Below are 15,829 nucleotides of genomic sequence, written 5' to 3'. Positions count from 1 at the left end.
GAAAAAACCGTAAAATGTCAAGAGTAAAGTGCCATTTTCTGACATTAGATTTCGTTCTAAATGCTTAATCCCTATGTAGAAACGTTAGTTAAGCAAGAATATCGTATTTTTAAAAAAATCTAATGATAGGATTTTTCAGAAAATTGAAAAAACCGTAAAATGTCAAGAGTAAAGTGCCCTTATTTTAAACAATGTATCGTTCTAAATGCTTAATCCCTATGTAAAAAAGTTATTTTAGCAGGAATATGTTATTGAAAAAAATTAGAAAAATTTATTTTAGCCGTAAATCGAAAATAATGGGGACACCGGAGCTGTTCGAAGCGCCGAGCGCGCCGCGTACGCCCGAATATTTTCAAAGTCCCAACGTACCGATCAAGAGTAAAGTACCATTTTCCTACATTAGATTTCGTTCTAAATACTTAATCCCTATGTAAAAACGTTAGTTAAGCAAGAATATCGTATTTTTAAAAAAATCTAATGATAGGATTTTCCAGAAAATTGAAAAAACCGAAAAATGTCAAGAGTAAAGTGCCATTTTCTGACATTAGATTTCGTTCTAAATGCTTAATCCCTATGTAGAAACGTTAGTTAAGCAAGAATATCGTATTCTTAAAAAAATCTAATGATAGGATTTTTCAGAAAATTGAAAAAACCGTAAAATGTCAAGAGTAAAGTGCCCTTATTTTAAACAATGTATCGTTCTAAATGCTTAATCCCTATGTAAAAAAGTTATTTAAGCAAGAATATGTTATTGAATAAAATGAGAAAAATTTATTTTAGCCGTAAATCGAAAATAATGGATCGAGCGAATCGGTCGATTGCGCCGAGACGCGCTATGATGCAACAGACGAGCGATTGGAACGCCCGAATATTTTCAAAGTCCCAACGTACCGATCAAGAGTAAAGTACCATTTTCCTACATTAGATTTCGTTCTAAATGCTTAATCCCTATGTAAAAACGTTAGTTAAGCAAGAATATCGTATTTTTAAAAAAATCTAATGATAGGATTTCCCAGAAAATTGAAAAAACCGAAAAATGTCAAGAGTAAAGTGCCATTTTCTGACATTAGATTTCGTTCTAAATGCTTAATCCCTATGTAGAAACGTTAGTTAAGCAAGAATATCGTATTTTTAAAAAAATCTAATGATAGGATTTTTCAGAAAATTGAAAAAACCGTAAAATGTCAAGAGTAAAGTGCCCTTATTTTAAACAATGTATCGTTCTAAATGCTTAATCCATATGTAAAAAAGTTATTTAAGCAGGAATATGTTATTGAATAAAATGAGAAAAATTTATTTTAGCCGTAAATCGAAAATAATGGATCGAGCGAATCGGTCGATTGCGCCGAGACGCGCTATGATGCAACAGACGAGCGATTGGAACGCCCGAATATTTTCAAAGTCCCAACGTACCGATCAAGAGTAAAGTACCATTTTCCTACATTAGATTTCGTTCTAAATGCTTAATCCCTATGTAAAAACGTTAGTTAAGCAAGAATATCGTATTTTTAAAAAAATCTAATGATAGGATTTTCCAGAAAATTGAAAAAACCGAAAAATGTCAAGAGTAAAGTGCCATTTTCTGACATTAGATTTCGTTCTAAATGCTTAATCCCTATGTAGAAACGTTAGTTAAGCAAGAATATCGTATTTTTAAAAAAATCTAATGATAGGATTTTTCAGAAAATTGAAAAAACCGTAAAATGTCAAGAGTAAAGTGCCCTTATTTTAAACAATGTATCGTTCTAAATGCTTAATCCCTATGTAAAAAAGTTATGTAAGCAAGAATATGTTATTGAATAAAATGAGAAAAATTTATTTTAGCCGTAAATCGAAAATAATGGGTCGAGCGAATCGCTCGATTGCGCCGAGACGCGCTATGATGCAACAGACGAGCGATTGGAACGCCCGAATATTTTCAAAGTCCCAACGTAACGATCAAGAGTAAAGTACCATTTTCCTACATTAGATTTCGTTCTAAATGCTTAATCCCTATGTAAAAACGTTAGTTAAGCAAGAATATCGTATTTTTAAAAAAATCTAATGATAGGATTTTCCAGAAAATTGAAAAAACCGAAAAATGTCAAGAGTAAAGTGCCATTTTCTGACATTAGATTTCGTTCTGAATGCTTAATCCCTATGTAGAAACGTTAGTTAAGCAAGAATATCGTATTTTTAAAAAAATCTAATGATAGGATTTTTCAGAAAATTGAAAAAACCGTAAAATGTCAAGAGTAAAGTGCCCTTATTTTAAACATTATATCGTTCTAAATGCTTAATCCCTATGTAAAAAAGTTATCTAAGCAAGAATATGTTATTGAATAAAATGAGAAAAATTTATTTTAGCCGTAAATCGAAAATAATGGGTCGAGCGAATCGCTCGATTGCGCCGAGACGCGCTATGATGCAACAGACGAGCGATTGGAACGCCCGAATATTTTCAAAGTCCCAACGTAACGATCAAGAGTAAAGTACCATTTTCCTACATTAGATTTCGTTCTAAATGCTTAATCCCTATGTAAAAACGTTAGTTAAGCAAGAATATCGTATTTTTAAAAAAATCTAATGATAGGATTTTCCAGAAAATTGAAAAAACCGAAAAATGTCAAGAGTAAAGTGCCATTTTCTGACATTAGATTTCGTTCTAAATGCTTAATCCCTATGTAGAAACGTTAGTTAAGCAAGAATATCGTATTTTTAAAAAAATCTAATGATAGGATTTTCCAGAAAATTGAAAAAACCGAAAAATGTCAAGAGTAAAGTGCCATTTTCCTACATTAGATTTCGTTCTAAATGCTTAATCCCTATGTAGAAACGTTAGTTAAGCAAGAATATCGTATTTTTAAAAAAATCTAATGATAGGATTTTCCAGAAAATTGAAAAAACCGAAAAATGTCAAGAGTAAAGTGCCATTTTCTGACATTAGATTTCGTTCTAAATGCTTAATCCCTATGTAGAAACGTTAGTTAAGCAAGAATATCGTATTTTTAAAAAAATCTAATGATAGGATTTTTCAGAAAATTGAAACAACCGTAAAATGTCAAGAGTAAAGTGCCCTTATTTTAAACATTATATCGTTCTAAATGCTTAATCCCTATGTAAAAAAGTTATCTAAGCAAGAATATGTTATTGAATAAAATGAGAAAAATTTATTTTAGCCGTAAATCGAAAATAATGGGTCGAGCGAATCGCTCGATTGCGCCGAGACGCGCTATGATGCAACAGACGAGCGATTGGAACGCCCGAATATTTTCAAAGTCCCAACGTACCGATCAAGAGTAAAGTACCATTTTCCTACATTAGATTTCGTTCTAAATGCTTAATCCCTATGTAGAAACGTTAGTTAAGCAAGAATATCGTATTTTTAAAAAAATCTAATGATAGGATTTTCCAGAAAATTGAAAAAACCGAAAAATGTCAAGAGTAAAGTGCCATTTTCTGACATTAGATTTCGTTCTAAATGCTTAATCCCTATGTAGAAACGTTAGTTAAGCAAGAATATCGTATTTTTAAAAAAATCTAATGATAGGATTTTCCAGAAAATTGAAAAAACCGAAAAATGTCAAGAGTAAAGTGCCATTTTCTGACATTAGATTTCGTTCTAAATGCTTAATCCCTATGTAGAAACGTTAGTTAAGCAAGAATATCGTATTTTTAAAAAAATCTAATGATAGGATTTTTCAGAAAATTGAAAAAACCGTAAAATGTCAAGAGTAAAGTGCCCTTATTTTAAACAATGTATCGTTCTAAATGCTTAATCCCTATGTAAAAAAGTTATTTAAGCAGGAATATGTTATTGAATAAAATGAGAAAAATTTATTTTAGCCGTAAATCGAAAATAATGGATCGAGCGAATCGGTCGATTGCGCCGAGACACGCTATGATGCAACAGACGAGCGATTGGAACGCCCGAATATTTTCAAAGTCCCAACGTAACGATCAAGAGTAAAGTACCATTTTCCTACATTAGATTTCGTTCTAAATGCTTAATCCCTATGTAAAAACGTTAGTTAAGCAAGAATATCGTATTTTTAAAAAAATCTAATGATAGGATTTTCCAGAAAATTGAAAAAACCGAAAAATGTCAAGAGTAAAGTGCCATTTTCTGACATTAGATTTCGTTCTAAATGCTTAATCCCTATGTAGAAACGTTAGTTAAGCAAGAATATCGTATTTTTAAAAAAATCTAATGATAGGATTTTTCAGAAAATTGAAAAAACCGTAAAATGTCAAGAGTAAAGTGCCCTTATTTTAAACAATGTATCGTTCTAAATGCTTAATCCCTATGTAAAAAAGTTATGTAAGCAAGAATATGTTATTGAAAAAAATTAGAAAAATTTATTTTAGCCGTAAATCGAAAATAATGGGTCGAGCGAATCGCTCGATTGCGCCGAGACGCGCTATGATGCAACAGACGAGCGATTGGAACGCCCGAATATTTTCAAAGTCCCAACGTGACGATCAAGAGTAAAGTACCATTTTCCTACATTAGATTTCGTTCTAAATGCTTAATCCCTATGTAAAAACGTTAGTTAAGCAAGAATATCGTATTTTTAAAAAAATCTAATGATAGGATTTTCCAGAAAATTGAAAAAACCGAAAAATGTCAAGAGTAAAGTGCCATTTTCTGACATTAGATTTCGTTCTAAATGCTTAATCCCTATGTAGAAACGTTAGTTAAGCAAGAATATCGTATTTTTAAAAAAATCTAATGATAGGATTTTTCAGAAAATTGAAAAAACCGTAAAATGTCAAGAGTAAAGTGCCCTTATTTTAAACAATGTATCGTTCTAAATGCTTAATCCCTATGTAAAAAAGTTATGTAAGCAAGAATATGTTATTGAAAAAAATTAGAAAAATTTATTTTAGCCGTAAATCGAAAATAATGGGTCGAGCGAATCGCTCGATTGCGCCGAGACGCGCTATGATGCAACAGACGAGCGATTGGAACGCCCGAATATTTTCAAAGTCCCAACGTAACGATCAAGAGTAAAGTACCATTTTCCTACATTAGATTTCGTTCTAAATGCTTAATCCCTATGTAAAAACGTTAGTTAAGCAAGAATATCGTATTTTTAAAAAAATCTAATGATAGGATTTTCCAGAAAATTGAAAAAACCGAAAAATGTCAAGAGTAAAGTGCCATTTTCTGACATTAGATTTCGTTCTAAATGCTTAATCCCTATGTAGAAACGTTAGTTAAGCAAGAATATCGTATTTTTAAAAAAATCTAATGATAGGATTTTTCAGAAAATTGAAAAAACCGTAAAATGTCAAGAGTAAAGTGCCCTTATTTTAAACAATGTATCGTTCTAAATGCTTAATCCCTATGTAAAAAAGTTATGTAAGCAAGAATATGTTATTGAATAAAATGAGAAAAATTTATTTTAGCCGTAAATCGAAAATAATGGGTCGAGCGAATCGCTCGATTGCGCCGAGACGCGCTATGATGCAACAGACGAGCGATTGGAACGCCCGAATATTTTCAAAGTCCCAACGTAACGATCAAGAGTAAAGTACCATTTTCCTACATTAGATTTCGTTCTAAATGCTTAATCCCTATGTAAAAACGTTAGTTAAGCAAGAATATCGTATTTTTAAAAAAATCTAATGATAGGATTTTCCAGAAAATTGAAAAAACCGAAAAATGTCAAGAGTAAAGTGCCATTTTCTGACATTAGATTTCGTTCTGAATGCTTAATCCCTATGTAGAAACGTTAGTTAAGCAAGAATATCGTATTTTTAAAAAAATCTAATGATAGGATTTTTCAGAAAATTGAAAAAACCGTAAAATGTCAAGAGTAAAGTGCCCTTATTTTAAACATTATATCGTTCTAAATGCTTAATCCCTATGTAAAAAAGTTATCTAAGCAAGAATATGTTATTGAATAAAATGAGAAAAATTTATTTTAGCCGTAAATCGAAAATAATGGGTCGAGCGAATCGCTCGATTGCGCCGAGACGCGCTATGATGCAACAGACGAGCGATTGGAACGCCCGAATATTTTCAAAGTCCCAACGTAACGATCAAGAGTAAAGTACCATTTTCCTACATTAGATTTCGTTCTAAATGCTTAATCCCTATGTAAAAACGTTAGTTAAGCAAGAATATCGTATTTTTAAAAAAATCTAATGATAGGATTTTCCAGAAAATTGAAAAAACCGAAAAATGTCAAGAGTAAAGTGCCATTTTCTGACATTAGATTTCGTTCTAAATGCTTAATCCCTATGTAGAAACGTTAGTTAAGCAAGAATATCGTATTTTTAAAAAAATCTAATGATAGGATTTTCCAGAAAATTGAAAAAACCGAAAAATGTCAAGAGTAAAGTGCCATTTTCTGACATTAGATTTCGTTCTAAATGCTTAATCCCTATGTAGAAACGTTAGTTAAGCAAGAATATCGTATTTTTAAAAAAATCTAATGATAGGATTTTTCAGAAAATTGAAAAAACCGTAAAATGTCAAGAGTAAAGTGCCCTTATTTTAAACAATGTATCGTTCTAAATGCTTAATCCCTATGTAAAAAAGTTATCTAAGCAAGAATATGTTATTGAATAAAATGAGAAAAATTTATTTTAGCCGTAAATCGAAAATAATGGGTCGAGCGAATCGCTCGATTGCGCCGAGACACGCTATGATGCAACAGACGAGCGATTGGAACGCCCGAATATTTTCAAAGTCCCAACGTAACGATCAAGAGTAAAGTACCATTTTCCTACATTAGATTTCGTTCTAAATGCTTAATCCCTATGTAAAAACGTTAGTTAAGCAAGAATATCGTATTTTTAAAAAAATCTAATGATAGGATTTTCCAGAAAATTGAAAAAACCGAAAAATGTCAAGAGTAAAGTGCCATTTTCTGACATTAGATTTCGTTCTAAATGCTTAATCCCTATGTAGAAACGTTAGTTAAGCAAGAATATCGTATTTTTAAAAAAATCTAATGATAGGATTTTTCAGAAAATTGAAAAAACCGTAAAATGTCAAGAGTAAAGTGCCCTTATTTTAAACATTATATCGTTCTAAATGCTTAATCCCTATGTAAAAAAGTTATCTAAGCAAGAATATGTTATTGAATAAAATGAGAAAAATTTATTTTAGCCGTAAATCGAAAATAATGGGTCGAGCGAATCGCTCGATTGCGCCGAGACGCGCTATGATGCAACAGACGAGCGATTGGAACGCCCGAATATTTTCAAAGTCCCAACGTAACGATCAAGAGTAAAGTACCATTTTCCTACATTAGATTTCGTTCTAAATGCTTAATCCCTATGTAAAAACGTTAGTTAAGCAAGAATATCGTATTTTTAAAAAAATCTAATGATAGGATTTTCCAGAAAATTGAAAAAACCGAAAAATGTCAAGAGTAAAGTGCCATTTTCTGACATTAGATTTCGTTCTAAATGCTTAATCCCTATGTAGAAACGTTAGTTAAGCAAGAATATCGTATTTTTAAAAAAATCTAATGATAGGATTTTTCAGAAAATTGAAAAAACCGTAAAATGTCAAGAGTAAAGTGCCCTTATTTTAAACAATGTATCGTTCTAAATGCTTAATCCATATGTAAAAAAGTTATTTAAGCAGGAATATGTTATTGAATAAAATGAGAAAAATTTATTTTAGCCGTAAATCGAAAATAATGGATCGAGCGAATCGGTCGATTGCGCCGAGACGCGCTATGATGCAACAGACGAGCGATTGGAACGCCCGAATATTTTCAAAGTCCCAACGTACCGATCAAGAGTAAAGTACCATTTTCCTACATTAGATTTCGTTCTAAATGCTTAATCCCTATGTAAAAACGTTAGTTAAGCAAGAATATCGTATTTTTAAAAAAATCTAATGATAGGATTTTCCAGAAAATTGAAAAAACCGAAAAATGTCAAGAGTAAAGTGCCATTTTCTGACATTAGATTTCGTTCTAAATGCTTAATCCCTATGTAGAAACGTTAGTTAAGCAAGAATATCGTATTTTTAAAAAAATCTAATGATAGGATTTTTCAGAAAATTGAAAAAACCGTAAAATGTCAAGAGTAAAGTGCCCTTATTTTAAACAATGTATCGTTCTAAATGCTTAATCCCTATGTAAAAAAGTTATGTAAGCAAGAATATGTTATTGAATAAAATGAGAAAAATTTATTTTAGCCGTAAATCGAAAATAATGGGTCGAGCGAATCGCTCGATTGCGCCGAGACGCGCTATGATGCAACAGACGAGCGATTGGAACGCCCGAATATTTTCAAAGTCCCAACGTAACGATCAAGAGTAAAGTACCATTTTCCTACATTAGATTTCGTTCTAAATGCTTAATCCCTATGTAAAAACGTTAGTTAAGCAAGAATATCGTATTTTTAAAAAAATCTAATGATAGGATTTTCCAGAAAATTGAAAAAACCGAAAAATGTCAAGAGTAAAGTGCCATTTTCTGACATTAGATTTCGTTCTGAATGCTTAATCCCTATGTAGAAACGTTAGTTAAGCAAGAATATCGTATTTTTAAAAAAATCTAATGATAGGATTTTTCAGAAAATTGAAAAAACCGTAAAATGTCAAGAGTAAAGTGCCCTTATTTTAAACATTATATCGTTCTAAATGCTTAATCCCTATGTAAAAAAGTTATCTAAGCAAGAATATGTTATTGAATAAAATGAGAAAAATTTATTTTAGCCGTAAATCGAAAATAATGGGTCGAGCGAATCGCTCGATTGCGCCGAGACGCGCTATGATGCAACAGACGAGCGATTGGAACGCCCGAATATTTTCAAAGTCCCAACGTAACGATCAAGAGTAAAGTACCATTTTCCTACATTAGATTTCGTTCTAAATGCTTAATCCCTATGTAAAAACGTTAGTTAAGCAAGAATATCGTATTTTTAAAAAAATCTAATGATAGGATTTTCCAGAAAATTGAAAAAACCGAAAAATGTCAAGAGTAAAGTGCCATTTTCTGACATTAGATTTCGTTCTAAATGCTTAATCCCTATGTAGAAACGTTAGTTAAGCAAGAATATCGTATTTTTAAAAAAATCTAATGATAGGATTTTCCAGAAAATTGAAAAAACCGAAAAATGTCAAGAGTAAAGTGCCATTTTCCTACATTAGATTTCGTTCTAAATGCTTAATCCCTATGTAGAAACGTTAGTTAAGCAAGAATATCGTATTTTTAAAAAAATCTAATGATAGGATTTTCCAGAAAATTGAAAAAACCGAAAAATGTCAAGAGTAAAGTGCCATTTTCTGACATTAGATTTCGTTCTAAATGCTTAATCCCTATGTAGAAACGTTAGTTAAGCAAGAATATCGTATTTTTAAAAAAATCTAATGATAGGATTTTTCAGAAAATTGAAACAACCGTAAAATGTCAAGAGTAAAGTGCCCTTATTTTAAACATTATATCGTTCTAAATGCTTAATCCCTATGTAAAAAAGTTATCTAAGCAAGAATATGTTATTGAATAAAATGAGAAAAATTTATTTTAGCCGTAAATCGAAAATAATGGGTCGAGCGAATCGCTCGATTGCGCCGAGACGCGCTATGATGCAACAGACGAGCGATTGGAACGCCCGAATATTTTCAAAGTCCCAACGTACCGATCAAGAGTAAAGTACCATTTTCCTACATTAGATTTCGTTCTAAATGCTTAATCCCTATGTAGAAACGTTAGTTAAGCAAGAATATCGTATTTTTAAAAAAATCTAATGATAGGATTTTCCAGAAAATTGAAAAAACCGAAAAATGTCAAGAGTAAAGTGCCATTTTCTGACATTAGATTTCGTTCTAAATGCTTAATCCCTATGTAGAAACGTTAGTTAAGCAAGAATATCGTATTTTTAAAAAAATCTAATGATAGGATTTTCCAGAAAATTGAAAAAACCGAAAAATGTCAAGAGTAAAGTGCCATTTTCTGACATTAGATTTCGTTCTAAATGCTTAATCCCTATGTAGAAACGTTAGTTAAGCAAGAATATCGTATTTTTAAAAAAATCTAATGATAGGATTTTTCAGAAAATTGAAAAAACCGTAAAATGTCAAGAGTAAAGTGCCCTTATTTTAAACAATGTATCGTTCTAAATGCTTAATCCCTATGTAAAAAAGTTATTTAAGCAGGAATATGTTATTGAATAAAATGAGAAAAATTTATTTTAGCCGTAAATCGAAAATAATGGATCGAGCGAATCGGTCGATTGCGCCGAGACACGCTATGATGCAACAGACGAGCGATTGGAACGCCCGAATATTTTCAAAGTCCCAACGTAACGATCAAGAGTAAAGTACCATTTTCCTACATTAGATTTCGTTCTAAATGCTTAATCCCTATGTAAAAACGTTAGTTAAGCAAGAATATCGTATTTTTAAAAAAATCTAATGATAGGATTTTCCAGAAAATTGAAAAAACCGAAAAATGTCAAGAGTAAAGTGCCATTTTCTGACATTAGATTTCGTTCTAAATGCTTAATCCCTATGTAGAAACGTTAGTTAAGCAAGAATATCGTATTTTTAAAAAAATCTAATGATAGGATTTTTCAGAAAATTGAAAAAACCGTAAAATGTCAAGAGTAAAGTGCCCTTATTTTAAACAATGTATCGTTCTAAATGCTTAATCCCTATGTAAAAAAGTTATGTAAGCAAGAATATGTTATTGAAAAAAATTAGAAAAATTTATTTTAGCCGTAAATCGAAAATAATGGGTCGAGCGAATCGCTCGATTGCGCCGAGACGCGCTATGATGCAACAGACGAGCGATTGGAACGCCCGAATATTTTCAAAGTCCCAACGTGACGATCAAGAGTAAAGTACCATTTTCCTACATTAGATTTCGTTCTAAATGCTTAATCCCTATGTAAAAACGTTAGTTAAGCAAGAATATCGTATTTTTAAAAAAATCTAATGATAGGATTTTCCAGAAAATTGAAAAAACCGAAAAATGTCAAGAGTAAAGTGCCATTTTCTGACATTAGATTTCGTTCTAAATGCTTAATCCCTATGTAGAAACGTTAGTTAAGCAAGAATATCGTATTTTTAAAAAAATCTAATGATAGGATTTTTCAGAAAATTGAAAAAACCGTAAAATGTCAAGAGTAAAGTGCCCTTATTTTAAACAATGTATCGTTCTAAATGCTTAATCCCTATGTAAAAAAGTTATGTAAGCAAGAATATGTTATTGAAAAAAATTAGAAAAATTTATTTTAGCCGTAAATCGAAAATAATGGGTCGAGCGAATCGCTCGATTGCGCCGAGACGCGCTATGATGCAACAGACGAGCGATTGGAACGCCCGAATATTTTCAAAGTCCCAACGTAACGATCAAGAGTAAAGTACCATTTTCCTACATTAGATTTCGTTCTAAATGCTTAATCCCTATGTAAAAACGTTAGTTAAGCAAGAATATCGTATTTTTAAAAAAATCTAATGATAGGATTTTCCAGAAAATTGAAAAAACCGAAAAATGTCAAGAGTAAAGTGCCATTTTCTGACATTAGATTTCGTTCTAAATGCTTAATCCCTATGTAGAAACGTTAGTTAAGCAAGAATATCGTATTTTTAAAAAAATCTAATGATAGGATTTTTCAGAAAATTGAAAAAACCGTAAAATGTCAAGAGTAAAGTGCCCTTATTTTAAACAATGTATCGTTCTAAATGCTTAATCCCTATGTAAAAAAGTTATGTAAGCAAGAATATGTTATTGAATAAAATGAGAAAAATTTATTTTAGCCGTAAATCGAAAATAATGGGTCGAGCGAATCGCTCGATTGCGCCGAGACGCGCTATGATGCAACAGACGAGCGATTGGAACGCCCGAATATTTTCAAAGTCCCAACGTAACGATCAAGAGTAAAGTACCATTTTCCTACATTAGATTTCGTTCTAAATGCTTAATCCCTATGTAAAAACGTTAGTTAAGCAAGAATATCGTATTTTTAAAAAAATCTAATGATAGGATTTTCCAGAAAATTGAAAAAACCGAAAAATGTCAAGAGTAAAGTGCCATTTTCTGACATTAGATTTCGTTCTGAATGCTTAATCCCTATGTAGAAACGTTAGTTAAGCAAGAATATCGTATTTTTAAAAAAATCTAATGATAGGATTTTTCAGAAAATTGAAAAAACCGTAAAATGTCAAGAGTAAAGTGCCCTTATTTTAAACATTATATCGTTCTAAATGCTTAATCCCTATGTAAAAAAGTTATCTAAGCAAGAATATGTTATTGAATAAAATGAGAAAAATTTATTTTAGCCGTAAATCGAAAATAATGGGTCGAGCGAATCGCTCGATTGCGCCGAGACGCGCTATGATGCAACAGACGAGCGATTGGAACGCCCGAATATTTTCAAAGTCCCAACGTAACGATCAAGAGTAAAGTACCATTTTCCTACATTAGATTTCGTTCTAAATGCTTAATCCCTATGTAAAAACGTTAGTTAAGCAAGAATATCGTATTTTTAAAAAAATCTAATGATAGGATTTTCCAGAAAATTGAAAAAACCGAAAAATGTCAAGAGTAAAGTGCCATTTTCTGACATTAGATTTCGTTCTAAATGCTTAATCCCTATGTAGAAACGTTAGTTAAGCAAGAATATCGTATTTTTAAAAAAATCTAATGATAGGATTTTCCAGAAAATTGAAAAAACCGAAAAATGTCAAGAGTAAAGTGCCATTTTCTGACATTAGATTTCGTTCTAAATGCTTAATCCCTATGTAGAAACGTTAGTTAAGCAAGAATATCGTATTTTTAAAAAAATCTAATGATAGGATTTTTCAGAAAATTGAAAAAACCGTAAAATGTCAAGAGTAAAGTGCCCTTATTTTAAACAATGTATCGTTCTAAATGCTTAATCCCTATGTAAAAAAGTTATCTAAGCAAGAATATGTTATTGAATAAAATGAGAAAAATTTATTTTAGCCGTAAATCGAAAATAATGGGTCGAGCGAATCGCTCGATTGCGCCGAGACACGCTATGATGCAACAGACGAGCGATTGGAACGCCCGAATATTTTCAAAGTCCCAACGTAACGATCAAGAGTAAAGTACCATTTTCCTACATTAGATTTCGTTCTAAATGCTTAATCCCTATGTAAAAACGTTAGTTAAGCAAGAATATCGTATTTTTAAAAAAATCTAATGATAGGATTTTCCAGAAAATTGAAAAAACCGAAAAATGTCAAGAGTAAAGTGCCATTTTCTGACATTAGATTTCGTTCTAAATGCTTAATCCCTATGTAGAAACGTTAGTTAAGCAAGAATATCGTATTTTTAAAAAAATCTAATGATAGGATTTTTCAGAAAATTGAAAAAACCGTAAAATGTCAAGAGTAAAGTGCCCTTATTTTAAACATTATATCGTTCTAAATGCTTAATCCCTATGTAAAAAAGTTATCTAAGCAAGAATATGTTATTGAATAAAATGAGAAAAATTTATTTTAGCCGTAAATCGAAAATAATGGGTCGAGCGAATCGCTCGATTGCGCCGAGACGCGCTATGATGCAACAGACGAGCGATTGGAACGCCCGAATATTTTCAAAGTCCCAACGTAACGATCAAGAGTAAAGTACCATTTTCCTACATTAGATTTCGTTCTAAATGCTTAATCCCTATGTAAAAACGTTAGTTAAGCAAGAATATCGTATTTTTAAAAAAATCTAATGATAGGATTTTCCAGAAAATTGAAAAAACCGAAAAATGTCAAGAGTAAAGTGCCATTTTCTGACATTAGATTTCGTTCTAAATGCTTAATCCCTATGTAGAAACGTTAGTTAAGCAAGAATATCGTATTTTTAAAAAAATCTAATGATAGGATTTTTCAGAAAATTGAAAAAACCGTAAAATGTCAAGAGTAAAGTGCCCTTATTTTAAACAATGTATCGTTCTAAATGCTTAATCCCTATGTAAAAAAGTTATTTAAGCAAGAATATGTTATTGAAAAAAATTAGAAAAATTTATTTTAGCCGTAAATCGAAAATAATGGGTCGAGCGAATCGCTCGATTGCGCCGAGACGCGCTATGATGCAACAGACGAGCGATTGGAACGCCCGAATATTTTCAAAGTCCCAACGTAACGATCAAGAGTAAAGTACCATTTTCCTACATTAGATTTCGTTCTAAATGCTTAATCCCTATGTAAAAACGTTAGTTAAGCAAGAATATCGTATTTTTAAAAAAATCTAATGATAGGATTTTCCAGAAAATTGAAAAAACCGAAAAATGTCAAGAGTAAAGTGCCATTTTCTGACATTAGATTTCGTTCTAAATGCTTAATCCCTATGTAGAAACGTTAGTTAAGCAAGAATATCGTATTTTTAAAAAAATCTAATGATAGGATTTTTCAGAAAATTGAAAAAACCGTAAAATGTCAAGAGTAAAGTGCCCTTATTTTAAACAATGTATCGTTCTAAATGCTTAATCCCTATGTAAAAAAGTTATTTAAGCAAGAATATGTTATTGAAAAAAATTAGAAAAATTTATTTTAGCCGTAAATCGAAAATAATGGGGACACCGGAGCTGTTCAAAGCGCCGAGCGCGCCGCGTACGCCCGAATATTTTCAAAGTCCCAACGTACCGATCAAGAGTAAAGTACCATTTTCCTACATTAGATTTCGTTCTAAATGCTTAATCCCTATGTAGAAACGTTAGTTAAGCAAGAATATCGTATTTTTAAAAAAATCTAATGATAGGATTTTCCAGAAAATTGAAAAAACCGAAAAATGTCAAGAGTAAAGTGCCATTTTCTGACATTAGATTTCGTTCTAAATGCTTAATCCCTATGTAGAAACGTTAGTTAAGCAAGAATATCGTATTTTTAAAAAAATCTAATGATAGGATTTTCCAGAAAATTGAAAAAACCGAAAAATGTCAAGAGTAAAGTGCCATTTTCTGACATTAGATTTCGTTCTGAATGCTTAATCCCTATGTAGAAACGTTAGTTAAGCAAGAATATCGTATTTTTAAAAAAATCTAATGATAGGATTTTTCAGAAAATTGAAAAAACCGTAAAATGTCAAGAGTAAAGTGCCCTTATTTTAAACATTATATCGTTCTAAATGCTTAATCCCTATGTAAAAAAGTTATCTAAGCAAGAATATGTTATTGAATAAAATGAGAAAAATTTATTTTAGCCGTAAATCGAAAATAATGGGTCGAGCGAATCGCTCGATTGCGCCGAGACGCGCTATGATGCAACAGACGAGCGATTGGAACGCCCGAATATTTTCAAAGTCCCAACGTAACGATCAAGAGTAAAGTACCATTTTCCTACATTAGATTTCGTTCTAAATGCTTAATCCCTATGTAAAAACGTTAGTTAAGCAAGAATATCGTATTTTTAAAAAAATCTAATGATAGGATTTTCCAGAAAATTGAAAAAACCGAAAAATGTCAAGAGTAAAGTGCCATTTTCTGACATTAGATTTCGTTCTAAATGCTTAATCCCTATGTAGAAACGTTAGTTAAGCAAGAATATCGTATTTTTAAAAAAATCTAATGATAGGATTTTCCAGAAAATTGAAAAAACCGAAAAATGTCAAGAGTAAAGTGCCATTTTCTGACATTAGATTTCGTTCTAAATGCTTAATCCCTATGTAGAAACGTTAGTTAAGCAAGAATATCGTATTTTTAAAAAAATCTAATGATAGGATTTTTCAGAAAATTGAAAAAACCGTAAAATGTCAAGAGTAAAGTGCCCTTATTTTAAACAATGTATCGTTCTAAATGCTTAATCCCTATGTAAAAAAGTTATCTAAGCAAGAATATGTTATTGAATAAAATGAGAAAAATTTATTTTAGCCGTAAATCGAAAATAATGGGTCGAGCGAATCGCTCGATTGCGCCGAGA

The sequence above is a fragment of the Megalopta genalis genome, unplaced genomic scaffold (genome assembly GCF_051020955.1).
Source record: "Megalopta genalis isolate 19385.01 unplaced genomic scaffold, iyMegGena1_principal scaffold0055, whole genome shotgun sequence".
In the NCBI taxonomy this organism is placed as follows: Eukaryota; Metazoa; Arthropoda; class Insecta; order Hymenoptera; family Halictidae; genus Megalopta; species Megalopta genalis.
Note: the sequence above shows the minus strand (reverse complement) of the source record.